Raw genomic sequence first — 15,758 nt, 5'->3', positions numbered from 1 at the left:
TATATATATATATATATATATATATATATATATATATATATATATATATATATAGGAGCACATGGCCGGTCATGTGCCATCTTCTCTTTCTTTTTTTTTTCTCCAATTTTCTAGAAATTTCTACGGTTGGAAAATGATGAATATGGCTTAAGAAGTCATCTAATACTCCATATATAATTCATACATGTGGCCTATGGCCCACAAGTCATGTGCATGGCCACATGGCCATTTTTTTCATGAATTTAAGTTTCCAAAACTTCACTTTTGGCCCCAAATTTTCATGAAATGTCTAACTTTCCATAATTCACTTTTAACCCCAAATTCCTTAATATTCCACACCAACAAAATCATAAGCGACTTATGCCTTAAAACGAAATCGGAAAATAGCCTTGTTCTTGGCTTTCCACACTTAGCCCGGAGTATCCCGACGTACAAAATACGGGATATAACACATAAGGACAATTATTTTTGCACTTGTGACCTCCTACGTAGTCATTCATCACACACAATACCCCAATAATCATAATGTCATATAAAGAATCAATCATGTCAACGAATAACTGTCTTCAGTATGCATTTTTCAAAACGTTCCAAAAATTTTCAACAAATCATAACACATGCCATCAGTGATAGAGTAACACCAAATAAGTAAAAATTACTCTACTCAACCTAAGAAACATCCTAAAACATGCCAGTTTCAACAAAATAAAACCCCCCTCAGGAAAAGAACACTGGCAAAGAAAAGCCGAGAGGGTTCCTAAACACATATTTACACTATACTACTATCAAATAGTCCCACCCCCAACTAAAGAATCATCCACCGCCCTCAGTGCATCAGCGTAAGCATAAACAATACAAGGGATAGGACTACCTGAGGCACACTATGTGCGCTGCTCCTCCTGCTGAGCCTCCACTGCACTAGTCTCGGTGGGTGCCGGGTCAACTATCTTCTTTGGAAGCTCGGCACCGAGTCCGCGAAGTAGGTCCGCTGGTGGAACAGAAGTCCCGGCCTCCTCTGGTACCTCAATGCTGGGTACCGTCTGCTCAACAGGGGGATCCACATTGCTCGATGCCTCTGTGTAGTGGAAATCAACCAAAGATTGCCGCGTGGCATGCCACAGCTGGCGCTCTTCTAACTCCACTATGTCGATCTCTTCATCATCTTCCTCTGATCTCGGCCTTTTGCCTCTATCTTGGGCCGAGGGCTCCTCCCTAGACAATCGCACCACTGGTACCAGAGATGCCAAGTCAATAGGCATAGCTGATTGAGGGGGATTCTCAAACATTCCCCCCTCCTTTACCTGAATCGCAAGGATGTCGTCCTTCAGCTGAGTAATCTCTTTCTTCACTATGTTCAGGTCTGCTGAAGACGATACCTTCTCCAACTCCAGTACTCGCCTCTCAACACCATCAATTCTGGAGTGAATTTGACGGTGAGACTGGGTAAGGGACTCCATCTCCTTTCGAACTGCCCGTGCTATAACTTCCTCCAACTCCCCCAATAGGCTAGTGATCTGTCGATCGGCTCTGTCCGCCTTTACATATGAATCATGGAAGTTTTGTCTGTTAAATGGAATCATTATACCCCCAGGAAGTGTTGTAGAGGTGGAAGTGACTCTTGTAGCAGGTGGTTCAGTCGTGGGAACCGGCTCAGTAGCAACCGCAGAGGCTGCGGAAGAGGTGGGGTCCGATGTTGTAGGAGCTGGTACTGTCGTGGCAACAGTCTCAAAACCCTCGGTGATATCCTCTAATGTCGTTCCCTCATCCTAATTCTGATCATACTCATATGGCACAAATTCTGTAGCTGTCACACCTCCTCGGGCTGCAGCCAATCTATCCTTCACCTTTTTATCCTTGCTCTTTATCAAACTATAGATGTGCTTTGCCTCTAACTTATGGTCCCAGTAAGGAAACTTCTGGATGTCAAGCTTCAAACAAAGGGCCGTAATCAAGCAAGGAAAAACCAACGAAAGGCCAGGCCGAGTTGCCCGAACTCGAACCTCATCAGCTATCAATTTTCCTATATCAACTACATACCGGGACATGATGGAAGCCACTACAATCTCCTGGGTTATAGTGAGTTGATTATCTGTCTGAGTTGGTTGTATCCTGTGCATTAGGACACTCCACCAGAATTGTGCCTCCACCGAAAGATCTTTCTTTTTTATCGGGGCACTAGAATTTATGCGCCAAACTGGATTTTCTCTAGCAATCACCGAGGCCACCCACGGTACTTCTCTCATTTGGTCAGTCCTGTTCCCTACCAATCTGTAGTCTTACTCATCAGTGTTTGCCGGCGGTTCATAGTTTTCCCAGAAGTAGAATCCGTTGATGGCCTTGCTGGAGAAATCAATCCTTTCACCTCTAATAGTCACTTTTTGGAGCCGGACCACTGTCTTTGCTTGTTGGGATGGCCTATACCTGTTGTTGATCTCCGCCGCATAGTTGGCGTAGAACTCTCTCACAATAGATGGTACATATGTGTCACGACCCAACCCCGTAGGCCGTGACTAGTGCCCGAGCTGGACACTCGTACACACCCATTAACCAGAATCAGCATAGAAATAGCTTATACATATACAAAGGTCAGACGTCGTCTCCAAAGTGTCGCATATACAAATATATATCACAGAAGCCAGCAAGGTAATAATAAGGAACAACATCTCAAAACATATATGTACGCAAGCCGATAAGGCTGCTACGGCGAGTAGGACCGCCCAAAACATAAATCAAACAAACACAACCGAACGGTAACTAACCACAACCCACATGTATGTCTACAGACCTCTAAGAGTAACAACAGAATCATATGACGGGACAGGGCCCCGCCGTACCCCTGAATGGACATATGCATATACAACGGAAGGGTCTGTACCAAAATATAGGCTCCGGAACAAAGGAGCACTCCAAAATAGCAGAGTAGATATCCTAAGCTGGCGGATCACCAATGTGGGCGTCTGTACTTGCGGGCATGAAACGCAGCCCCCGAAGAAAAAAGGTCTGTACGAAATATGTACTGAGTATGCAAAGCATGAATACAGTAAACGGGATCATAATCGGAACAAGATGTACAGAAAATAAGTACAATATCTAGAATGCCAAAATATTTACTTTTGAAACACAAATCATGCATGGGGCTCAGGGAACATGGTCGCCACCCCGTCATTTGGCGCCATAACACATCATAATCCAGAAGATTTCATATCTCCGTAACCCGGCATATCTCCATAACACATCATAACGCCATAACACATCATAACGCCAGAATATAAATGGTACCCGGCCCTCTAGCGAGGGACTCGGTGAACCATAACACATCATACTCCGTAATATAGCATAGTGCACACGACGACATAACCGACCCGGGACTTGGCGAAAGATATATCAACCATATGCACGAGCAGAGTCGTGAGTAGCCATATGCATAAAAATCGTCATTATAGGCTCAATAGATAAGTAAGTAATCGACGCTCAAGGGTTAAGACGATAGTCACATTAAGTTCTTTCAGAAAGTCGTTAGAACCAAACATAGAAAAGTCTCGGGGGCCCACGGACAAATATCAATCCAATCCGAGCCCGCCTATGAAAGTTGGAGCTATTATTCATTATATAATCTCCTGCGAACGTTTCGAGGCGATCCGAGCTCGTCTATGAAAGTTACAGTCGTTCGTAGTTACGGAATCTTTTAAGAACAAAATTCTTTATATAACTTTTGAAATCCAATCATATAAAAACGTAAGGACCTTAGTTTGACTACATTAAGAGAGTCACCTTTAAGAAGCGAATAAGAATCTTATACAAGCTCGGATCTTAAGAATGGAATTACCCCGAGGCTCGCATCATAGCCTAGTTACCACTAAGACATGCCAAAAGAAAGAAAGGTTAGGCTTTTCATACCTTGAACTCTATCTAAATGTCCAACGTCTACTTCTCGAGCTCGTAGGTCTAAAATTAAGATAACATAGGCCACGAGTTAGATTATCCATATCACTTGCTAACCAATCAAGTACGAATGAAACTTGACAAAATTTGGGCAGCATTTCCCCCGCAAACTTAATAATCACTCGAAATTCCAATTTAACCAAACATCAATCAAAATACCAACAACAATAATACCAACAATTTCATATCAAACTAGAATTAAATCCATCCTTAAATTACTTCCAAAATAGCCCACAAAACAGTTCATAACAACCACCAAATAGTACCCAAAATATCATCGCAAAACAACCACAAATATCATACCAAACAGCTCCAAAATATCGTCACAAACTAGCCACGAAAATTACATAAACCAGCCCCAAAATATTGTCAAAAAACAGCCCGGTATACGCTTTGTATACAATATCTTTATACACTTTATTCTCCCAAATTCAAGAACAACAACTTATCAACAACATCAACAACAATATCAAAAATTATTATGCATCATAACTTAGCTAATTCCATCCATTTAATCCACCTAAAACAGCCCCTTAATCCATAATTCAACAACATCAACACAACAAACTATAACTCTATTCTTGCAAATATTCCTTAATCAAGGTCGGTAAAGAGAGAGATTTGAAGATTCATACCTTATTTTTATAAAGGTAGCAAAATCTTCATCATCCACTTATCTTCAAACTCACTTCAACACAAAACAAAATTATAATCGCGCCTACGCGTTGCCCGGACCTCGGTTAGCATTTGGTCACTTGAAATTTTGTGCAAAATCGTCAATTCCATGTGAGAATAAGAGCCCTTTTGGAGGCTGAAGTTTCTGGAAATTTTGGGACATTTTTTTGTGCTAAAAAATGAGGTTTCTGTCCCTTTAAAAAAAATGCCAAAGTCGGTTTCACTGTAGCTACAGTACTGTAGCGGTACTGCAGGAATGCTGTTTCGCGTCGACGATTCAGTTTGTAACGTCTATAATTCTCTACTCCGATGTCTTATCAATGAACGGTTTGTTGAATTACAAACTAGACTCGACGAACTTCATTTTAGGCTTTTAAAACACCTTAAAACTCCACATATACTATGAGATATGAGCCTCCAAAGTTGACTAAAAATTCGCCCAGCATTTCCCAAATTTTCATCGTGTTTATTTTCTTCGCTCTGCTCGATCTCGAAATATTCCGAAACTCTCCATACATGATATTTTTCATTAATTATACTAATGACGACCATGTTCTCGTGTTTCAAAATACTCTTTTCCGATTACGACTTACGAGGTCGTAATTCACTCTTTTTCTTCGTTGTTACGTACTTTCCATTGTTTGTGCCTTTCAAAACATCATGGGACGTCTCTGACACTCCATTACTACGATGAGGCACATGTCATACTTATGCTCTGAAAACGCGGGGTATAACAATATGTGCCGAGTGGCTAGCTAAGGAATCCTCATCCATGGTGATCAATGATAGCCTGTATGGTTAGGAAGTGTTCCAACCCTTCGAAACTGATCCGCCTCTCCTCATAGATGTTTCGGCAGAAACCCTGTCCTCCTTCCTTTGGCTCTAGACCGAGAACCTAACCGCATGTTCAGACCGTTCCTTCATTCTGTTCTCATTCAGGCGTGCCGCCTCTTCAGCGTCAGATTCTTCCGGTGCATTAGTCGCCTCTTCTCGACTAGGAAGGTCAGGAGAGCTTGATGAGTGCTCCCCCTCACTGCTGGTCCCCTTATCAAACGGGGGATGTGCCAGAGTTTGGGCTGCTCTTCGCAGCCTTGTGGTTGGTGCGACAGGAGCCTAGTCTTCATCACGGAGCCTAGTTTGGACTTGGGTTTGGCCTCGCCCTCGGCCCTATCCTGTGCCCTGAGCACGACCTCTTGTTTTAGCCATACCTGTGGACTACATATTAGTACCTGTAATGTAGACAAAGATGCAAAAGAATTTTTTTTTTTTGTATATATTTTTTTTATACGGTCCGTAAAACAGACCGTAGATTTGGGACAGAAAGACATGATTAATCATGGAGAACCTACGATGGAGTTATACGGTCCGTATAATTTTTACGGTCCGTATAACTCTTCGTAAGTTTGGGACAGAAAACGTGGGAACTGAGGCAACTGTTGTACGACACAAGTTACGGTCCGTATATTTTTATATGGTCCGTATGTTATGTCGTAAAATCGGAACAGAGAGATTCACTGAACATGGTATATATACGACACAAATTTACGGTCCGTATAATTTCTACGGTTCGTAAATCCATCCGTATATATACTTTTCTCTGTAATCAGTCACCCATGTTTCTCCCTGACCCTATGCATTCAAAACTTGATCTTAGACATGGAACCCTATTATTCTGCTCATATCATGTCGAGGCTACTCAGAATTCACCCCAATCTACGCTTTTTTCTCATTCGAGCATTTTATCGGACAGTTGGTGGGCATAACAAATGGTTATATCCATTAAAGATATAAACACTCGAGATGCCCACCGACCCAATGGGATTGTCGAATTCTTGTGTCCCATGAGTCCAATGTTTAGCAACACTACCAAATCCCCGCCCCCTCGGATTGCAATTTCTACACCCCAAACAATAAAAATCCAGAAATTGCCTATAAGGGTACTTAAGAAGCACACATGAGATCATAACTAGGGTATGAGAGCATTAACAAACCTGATAGGAACGGAGATGAGTAACTTCACTGAAGAAAATTAGTAGGAAAGGAATACAAAATAAAACGCCTGGTGTTTCTTGCTTCAACTGGTGTGGGTGAGGATGATTTTGTTTCGTGGATAAGTTGGAGGTGTTTTGTGATTAAGATGGGGAGTGATTTTAGGGATGTGGTTTGGTAGTGGGATTAGAGGGAGTGAATTTAGGGAATTTGAAGTGGAATGGGAGAGAAACGGATTTCTGGGGATTTGAAGTTGAAGCAAATAAGGTAACCGCGTCTTTGATATATACCTTATGTTTCTTTTCTTTTCCGTGAATTTGGTCACTTAACTTACCTGGACTTTTACAAGACAAATCTACGACCGTATAAATTGTACGGTCCGTAGATCTGGCCGTAAATCTGCGACGATAATTTGATCTGACGATCCTTGGTTCACGCTGAAACATACGTTACGTATAAATTATACGGTCCGTATGTTATGGCGTAAATCAAGGACAGAAAGGGCGTTTACCTGACTCATTTAGTTGAAACAACCTAAGCTTGGTTGCTTCCTCCCAATCTATATTCAGTTTCTTCAAAGCCCACATAGCCTTGTGCTCAAGTTCAACTGGCAAGTGACAAGCTTTTCCGAACACAAGCTTGAAGGGTGAAGTTCCAATCGAAGTTTTGAAAGCAGTCCGGTATGCCCATAGAGCATCATCGAGCTTGCGGGCCCAATCAGTTCTATTCGCATTCACTGTCTTTGCTAGAATACTCTTGATCTCCCTATTGGACACTTCAACTTGCCCGCTTGTCTGAGGATGATAGGGTGTTGCCACCCTATGTTTTACACCATATTTCTCCATCAATCCCGCGAAAGCTCTATTGCAAAAGTGGGATCCACCATCGCTGATTATAGCTCTCGGAGTACCAAAGCGAGTAAATATGTTCTTCTTGAGGAACCCGCGACACTCTTGGCCTCGTTATTAGGTAAAGCCACTGCTTCTACCCATTTTGACACATAATCCACAGCAACCAGAATGTATTTCATGCCACCTGAACTCACAAAGGGTCCCATGAAGTCAATCCCCCAGACATCGAACACTTCTAGCTCCATAACAAAATTCATAGGCATCTCTTGCGTTCTGCCTATGTTCCCTTACCTCTGACATTGATCACAAGACCGCACCAATAAATTAGCATCATGAAAAATGGTCGGCCAGTAATAACCGCATTCAAGTACCTTAGCTGCAGTCCGATTTCCACTATGATGACCCCCAACGGGGGAGAGTCATGGCACGCCTTTAGAATCGCCATCACTTCACTTTACGGAACACGACCGATTAATGTTGTCGGCGCATGTTCGGAACAAATAAGGCTCGTCCCGGTGAGTGCGAGCATCCAGCAAGAATTTCTTCTTTTGGTAGGCTTTGATATCTTCTGGAACTATGCCTGTTACCAAATAATTGGCGATGTCAGCATACCGTGGTGCCACCTTCATTTGCACAGCCAACACCCTCTCATCCGGAAAAGCATCATCTATGTCAAGCTCATCAGAAGGTCTCCCGACCTCTTCAAGCCGAGAGAGATGGTCAGCAACCTGGTTTTCAGTGCCATGCGGTCCTTCACCTCAAAATCAAACTCTTGCGGAATAGCACCCGTCGATCAATCGCGGCTTTGCTTCTTTCTTTGCCATGAGGTATCTCAAGATGCGCATGATCAGTGTAAACCACGACTTTGGACCTCAACAAGTAGGCCTGAAATTTCTCAAAAGCAAACACAATGGCAAGCAGCTCTTGCTCTGTCACTTTGTAATTCATCTGGGCAGCATTCAGTGTTCTGCTTGCATAAATGATCGGGTGCATAATTTTATTGTGCCTCTGCCCAAGCACAGCAACTATTGCAAAACCACTAGCATCACACATTAGTTCAAATGGCAAGGACCAGTTAGGCGCAACAATAATCGGAGCAGTAGTGAGACGCTCTTTTAACTCCTCAAATGCCTTCCGGCACTTATCATTAAACACAAATTTAGCATCTTTTTCAAGAAGCTTGCACATCGGGTTAGCAATCTTGGAGAAATCTTTAATGAAGCGTCTGTAGAACCCAGCATGTCCCAAGAAACTGCGGACCCCTTTGACTGAGATAGGTGGTGGAAGTTTTGCAATCACATCAATTTTCGCTTGATCGACCTCGATTCCCTTTTCAGAGATTTTGTAACTAAGGACGATTCCTTCCTTGACCATAAAATGGCACTTCTCCCAATTTAACATGAGATTTGTCTCCTCATATCTTTTCAGCACTTGACCCAGATGGCCAAGACAGTCTTCAAATGAATCCCTCACAACAGAGACCTCCAAGAAATCCTCTACCATGTCAGAGAAGATTAACATCATGCACCTCTAAAAAGTGGCTAGTGCATTACACAAACCAAAAGGCATCTGGCTAAAGGCAAACGTCCCATAAGGACAAGTAAAAGTAGTCTTCTCCTGATCTTCCAATGCAATGTTGATCTGATTGTAGCCCGAATAACTATCAAGAAAATAATAGTAGCAACGCCCCGCTAGCTGATCAAGCATTTGATCGATAAAAGGCATGGGGAAATGGTCCTTGCATGTGGCTGTGTTGAGCTTGCGATAGTCCATGCAAACTCTCCATCGATTACGGTTCTAGTTGGGATCAACTCATTCTTTGCATTTGGCACCACATCGATCTTTGCCTTTCTTAGGAACACATTGGATGGGCTCACGAATTACTTCGACAATTAGGTAAACCACTCCCCGCATCCAACCATTTGATGATCTCTTTCTTGACTACCTCTTGCATATTCTCGTTCAGTCGCCTCTGATGCTCTACACTTGGTTTGCTATCTTCCTCCAACTGGATTTTGTGCTCGCAGATCCCAGTTGGAATACCTCGAATATCTGCTATGGTCCAACTAATAGCACGCCTATACTCTCTCAATACCTCCAAAAGCCGTAAAATCTGCTCCTCATTCATTAGAGCAGAAACAATCACTGGCAATGTATTGTCAGGACCAAAGAACTCATACTTCAGATGTGATGGAAGTTGTTTAAGCTCTAATTTAGGTGGCTCAATGATCGAAGGCTTTGCTGGAGGAGTTGTTCTATTTTCCAGATCAAGATTTAGCTTCTTTGGGTGGTAGGAGTATGATCCCAACCCAACAAGTGAATTTACTGTCTCTACATAACCTTCCATGTCCACAAAAGATCAAAATTAACAAGAATACCTGCTAAAGCTTCACCCAAACTTTTTTCTTCCATCTTGAACGCGACTGCTTCATCAATAACATCAACCGAATCAATTACCGAAATGCTCTCATAAGCACTTGGTAACTTCATCCCCTTACTAGCCTGAAAAGTCACTTCTTCATCGTTGACTCGGAACTTGATTTCATTTTTCTCCGAATCTATCAGAGCTCTCCCTGTAGCAAGGAAAGGTCTCCCTAGAATAATAGGAATGTCCCGATCAACGGCACGGTAAGAATCACAAAATTAGCGGGCAACATAAAATCACCAACTTTGCGCACAAGTACATCATCAACCACCCCAACAGTCTTTTTGATAGACCTATCAGCCATTTGTAACCTCATAGTAGTCGGCCTTGGCATCCCCAAACCTCATTGTTTGTATATAGCAAGGGGCATCAAATTAATACTCGCCCCATTATCACACAAAGCGCGAGCAAAATCATGGTATCCCACAGAACAAGGAATGGTGAACGCCCCAAGATCTCCCTTCTTCTGAACAGTAGTAGTTGAGATAATGTAACTCACAGTGTGAGTCAAACTTACGGTTTCATGTTGAACCGTTTTCTTCTTGGTCAGCAAGTCCTTTAAATATTTAGCAAAGCCGGGCATCTCCTTGACAGCTTCCAAAATGGGGAAATTAAGAGACAACTGCTTCAACTGATCATAAAACTTCTCGAACTTAGCATCTTCCTTCTTCTTTACCAACCTCTGAGGAAAGGTAGGTTTAGATTTGAAAAGCTGAGTCAAAGGGCGGAGAGCCCCTTCACGGTGCGCTTTTGCTCGTGTTCTCGGTTGCACTTCCTTCAATCTCTGGAATATCAGCAACCTTCTTGTCAGTAGCATTCTCATCAACAATAATGGGTGCTTCAGACTGCACCTCATCCTCTTCATCTATCGGCTTAAGATTAATCACCTTCTCATCAGCCCCTTGGAGTATTTTACCACTCCTAGTAGTAATGGCAAACACACGGTCTACACCGCCTCCCCCATTCTTTGGATTTGGAATAGTGTCACTCGGAAGTCCTCCCTTTTTAAGAGGGTCTTGCTCTCTAGAAATATCCCTTATCCGTGACTCGAGCTTCCGAATAGGCCGCCGTATGGGAACCCATTTCTGTCTCATCCGTGATAAAGTCCTCTCGGACTTAGATCGATTTGCCGAGAATCTTCTCAAGCATTGATTCTACCTTCGAACTACCTTGCTCGTTGGACTTGCCCTTTCGGTGGTATATAAGGATTGGAACTCTTGTTCCCAAAATTATTCTTGTTGTTGTAGCTGCCTTGGTTTGCACCACCATAATTATTGTTGTAGTTCCCGAGTTGTTATAAGCACCTTGACCTTGAGGTCTCCATTGATTAGACTCGATAACCACCTTGGTAATTACGTCTCGGTAACCCCCGAAAGTTATTAACAAAATTAGCATCTTCAATCTGCATAGGGAACCCTTCGTGGAACAGACCATCTTGAGTATGGTACATCCCTTTTGGTAAAACTGCCTCTTCCTCACAAACATTGACCTTCTTGATCTGGGATTCATCAAAATTCTTCGTCAACAAGGAGATATTTGTTGCAAGTTCTGCCAATGGTTGCTGGGTATCTTGATTCTCCTTCACTATATTCTGGATCATAGCATTACCGAATGGTTCCACATCAGCATTGTTTGAGTGCCAAGCATGATTATGAGTCGTCAGCTTGTTAAGTATGGTGGTCACCCGTCGATAAGATTTGTTCATGAAACAACCATCAGCTGCATTATTAGCAATTGACTGCGTCACTGGATCTAGCCCTCGGTAGAACTTCTCCATTAGTATGTTATCCGGAAAACCATGATTTAGGCTCTTCTGCAAATACTCCTTGAATCTCTACCAGACTTCATATAATTGTTCCCCTGGTCACTGCTTAAATTCATAGATCTTGTCACGAATTTCAGCCTTCTTGCTGGGGGGTACCACTTTGTAAGAAAAGCAGCCACCATCTCTGCCCATGAAGTAATCGAATTTCGGGGCAGCTTCTCAAACCATGTTCTTGCCTCTCCAGCTAAGGAATATTTGAATAACCTCAACCGAATAGCATCTTGTGGAATGTTGTTCTGGATGTGATTAGCACACACATCCACAAAATTCTGCAAATGACGTTGAGGGTTATTCTCGGTAGAGTCCCGAAAGTATCCTTCAAGCTTCAACAACTGGTATAGAGAGGAGTTAATTTTTTTACGATGGCAGCTCCCAACTCGAGGGTGAACAATAGCGATGCATAATTCTCCTTCCGGGACAAGCTCGGCAAAAAAATTCTCATCATCCGAATCATTCGCCGATTGTTCAACCGATTCCCCTAGTTACCGAAAGACGTTGATTTCTTGATTAGATTCATGTTCACCTGGTTTACATAGAGTAGCAAACAAGGTGTGATGGAATAAGCAAAAGACTTCAATAAAGCAAACACTATTTAGTAATTTCAAAATCGTATTCCCCGGCAACGGCGTCAAAGTTTGATATACTCAAATTACACCTATTAATGGTATAACGCGGACGTTGTCAAATATAGTAACCCAACAAGGTTGGACCGAATCCCACAGGGAATATGGTGTGAAAAGGTTACTAAAGTCGTAGAATGCTATGTTTAGGTCTAATGTCTTAATCCGATGATTTTGGTAAAAGTTGGGTTTACAGAGGCCTTCTTCCTGTGACCACCTCTGAACTCACTGATAGCACCTGAAGATTCGGCTCTCTTGCTCTGACCCCTATCATTTTCATGCTCGGCCCTCCGCAACTTCCTATGCTCCTCAAGGTTCTGAGCGTACGCACGATGCAAGAAATATCTATGCCTGTATGAAGGGAGGCCGTCACACTGTCATCAATCAAGTGTGGTTCTAGACTGATCACAAATCGGTAGAACCAATCCTCCATCTCAGCTATAACAGCTGGAGTATGTCTAGCCATTGAATTAAACCGAAGACTGTACTCCCGAACACTCATGCTCCCCTGTCTAAGGTTCAGGAACCTATCAGTTCGGGCCCGTCAAATCTCTGGCAGCAAATAGTGGCGGATAAAGGCCTCTGTAAACCCTCGCCAAACTACTGGAGGAGCATTCTCCCCTTTAGATAACTCCCAAGTCTCATACCAGTGAACAACAACATCCCGTAGTCTATAGGAAGCTAACTCCACTGATTTAGTCTCGCTAGCTTGCATCATCCTTAGGGTCCTTTGCATCCTATCAATAAAATCTTGCGGGTCCTCATCTGGTTTTGACCTAAAAAATTCAGAAGGGTCCAAGTTAAGGAAATCCCTAACCCTGGCACTGACAGTCCTATTAGCAACATCAACACCCACGCCCTAGCATCGGGCCTGAGCGACCACTAACCGAGTCAACAACTAAATGAGATCCCGCATCTCCGTCATCGAGTGGAAGAAGCATCGTGGAAGAACTCCTACGGGGTCCGGAGTCGGGAGGTCCCGTGAGGGTCGGAGCGCCTCTATGCTCCTCTGGACCGGCGGAGTATGAGAGGTCCATGATGAAACCTCATTCTGGGACTCACCCTTCTCGACATCTACAGGTGATACCCGACCAGTTCTCCTACCTGCCATTAACTTGCCCTTCTGGGCCGCTGAAGATTTCTCATCACAGGCATTATTGAAATCACAACACATGGTCAGGAAAAGGGAATGCTCATAACATGGCTCTATCGCACGATCTCGAATAAGAAGGAAAGTTAATAATCCTAAATGCCCTGTAGCCTCCTATTTATAAGTGTGGTGCACTACATACCCATAAACAAGGCCCTACTAAACACGACTCGTAGATAGCCCTAGGACGAACTGCTCTGATACCACTTTTGTCACGACCCAACTGGAGGGCTATGACTGGCACCAAGATCTAACCAACCGAGCACCACAGGACATACATGAATTACATAGTCATACCTGAGTGTGGGCTATGAGGGCCGGCACGAGATAACATAATCGTGCTAAATCAAAATGTACAAGCCGACAAGGCTATCAAAGATAATGATACAACAAAATATAGACCGAGAAGGCCATAGAACATCTACCTACGCATATCTGTCTACGAGCCTCTACTAGAGTGCAAAACATAATAAGGACGAGACAGCCTAAGGGTGTGAATCATCTTTGTGTCTACCTACAGGCATGAATGCAGCGTCCACAAATAAAAAGACGTTAGTACAAATAATGTACCGAGTATGTAAGGCATGAAGAACAACTAAATAAAGACATGAAGGTAACATGAGATAAAAGAGAAACAACCTGTACATCTGAATGCCTCTGAAAGCGGATGACATGCATGCTTTCCTTTTAAAAACAAGATTTTCATACATATATATAAGCCACGCTATGGGGCTGCATCATCATCATTGGCCACTCTTGGGCCTATCATCATCATACCGTACCTAACTACAGTGGTGTACACAATAGGTACCATACCCGACCGACTATAGCGTGTCGCGGGGTCAGAAAATAGATAAATATATATTGGAGTGAGGTAAGGTCGGTATACCTCCGATTACCCTTATAGAACTAACATCCTCAACATATCTCACCTTGAGGAATCAATGACCATAAGATGGGATCAACAACCACCGGACAAGATCAATAACGATGAGACAAGATCAATAACGTCATAAGAACATCAAGAAGATAAGCTTCTAATATTTCTAAGAGTGGAGTCATTATGGATATCATTCGTATATGTTCGTATCAATATGATCATGCCAAAAGAAAGAAAGGGACAACCTTAACATACATCATCATCTACTTAACTACTCAACGTCTATCATCCTGAGCTCGTAAATCTCCATTAAAGATGAGTCACACTAGGTTAAGTCGTTGAAACACTCATAAGGTTAAGTTAAACTAGTAGGTGAGCTAACGAAATTTGGACAAAGATTTCCCCTATATCATCTACTTCCATCAAACTTCAAAACAACCCCAAAACATCAACAACAACAACACCATAGCCAAGAGATTACATTCAAACTAAACTCAAATCAGTTCAAAACTTCCTTTCAAATTTAGTCCATAGCCAATAACTTCAACACAACACCTTATGACCTTTCCACCATAACTATTTTCACTTTTAGGACTTATTAAACCTTCAAAACTACTCAAAAAAAGAGATAGAATGAAAATCATACCTTATAGCTTGAAGAACTTCAACCACACAACTGGTTTCAAGACTTAGTCAGCACAACTTCAACTAGAAGCAAGAACACTCACCTTCTATGAACTAGTGGAGGGTTTTAGAGCTTCATCTTTTCTTGACATGGTTTGGTATGATTATGGATGATTGAGAGATCTTAGAAGGTCACTAGGGTTCTGTTTTTACGAAAAAATGAGCCCCAAGTCATGGAAATCAATTTATAGGCCAAGGACAATTTTCCACCGAATCAAAGTACGTCCTCTATGTACGGGCCGTACATTTTTGTATGTCCCATACTTTCATCTCGTACCTGGATGCCAATTTTTCAACTTTCTACCAACTTCTGGAAAATTCTGGAAAGTGAGGTAAGGGACGTAAAATTTTGTAAGGGACGTACATTATCCCGTACTTCTCAGATTTGTGATCTGTCAGTTGCATTGGAAAGAAGACTCGCTGAAATTAAATTTACATAGATTATGAATTCTATAACTCCACATATGCTAGGAGATATACCTTCCTCAAGATGGAGCAAAAATGTTATACCCCGTATTTTGTACATTGGGATAATCCGAGCTAACCACGATAAGTTAAGGACAAGACTATTCCGGCATACGAGGTAGCGACTTTTGACCTCCGATATTGTTTTAAGGCATAAGTTGCTTATAATTGTATTGGATGGAAATATCAAGGAAATTAAGTTTGTCGAAAAATTTGGAAATAGGAAGATTTTGAGTCAACTTTGGAGGAGCA

General features: G+C 42.4%; 1 non-coding gene across 1 annotated transcript; it reads left to right on the top strand.

Moving 5' to 3' along the window:
* Positions 1–11,675: 11,675 nt before the first annotated feature.
* LOC132044961 (small nucleolar RNA R71) lies at positions 11,676–11,781 on the top strand. The gene has a single exon (XR_009412317.1). It is a non-coding gene; the product is annotated as a small nucleolar RNA R71 (small nucleolar RNA).
* Positions 11,782–15,758: the final 3,977 nt, after the last annotated feature.

The sequence above is a fragment of the Lycium ferocissimum genome, unplaced genomic scaffold (assembly GCF_029784015.1).
Source record: "Lycium ferocissimum isolate CSIRO_LF1 unplaced genomic scaffold, AGI_CSIRO_Lferr_CH_V1 ctg5658, whole genome shotgun sequence".
NCBI lineage: Eukaryota > Viridiplantae > Streptophyta > Magnoliopsida > Solanales > Solanaceae > Lycium > Lycium ferocissimum.
Note: the sequence above shows the minus strand (reverse complement) of the source record. Positions and strands in the feature narration are given on the sequence as shown.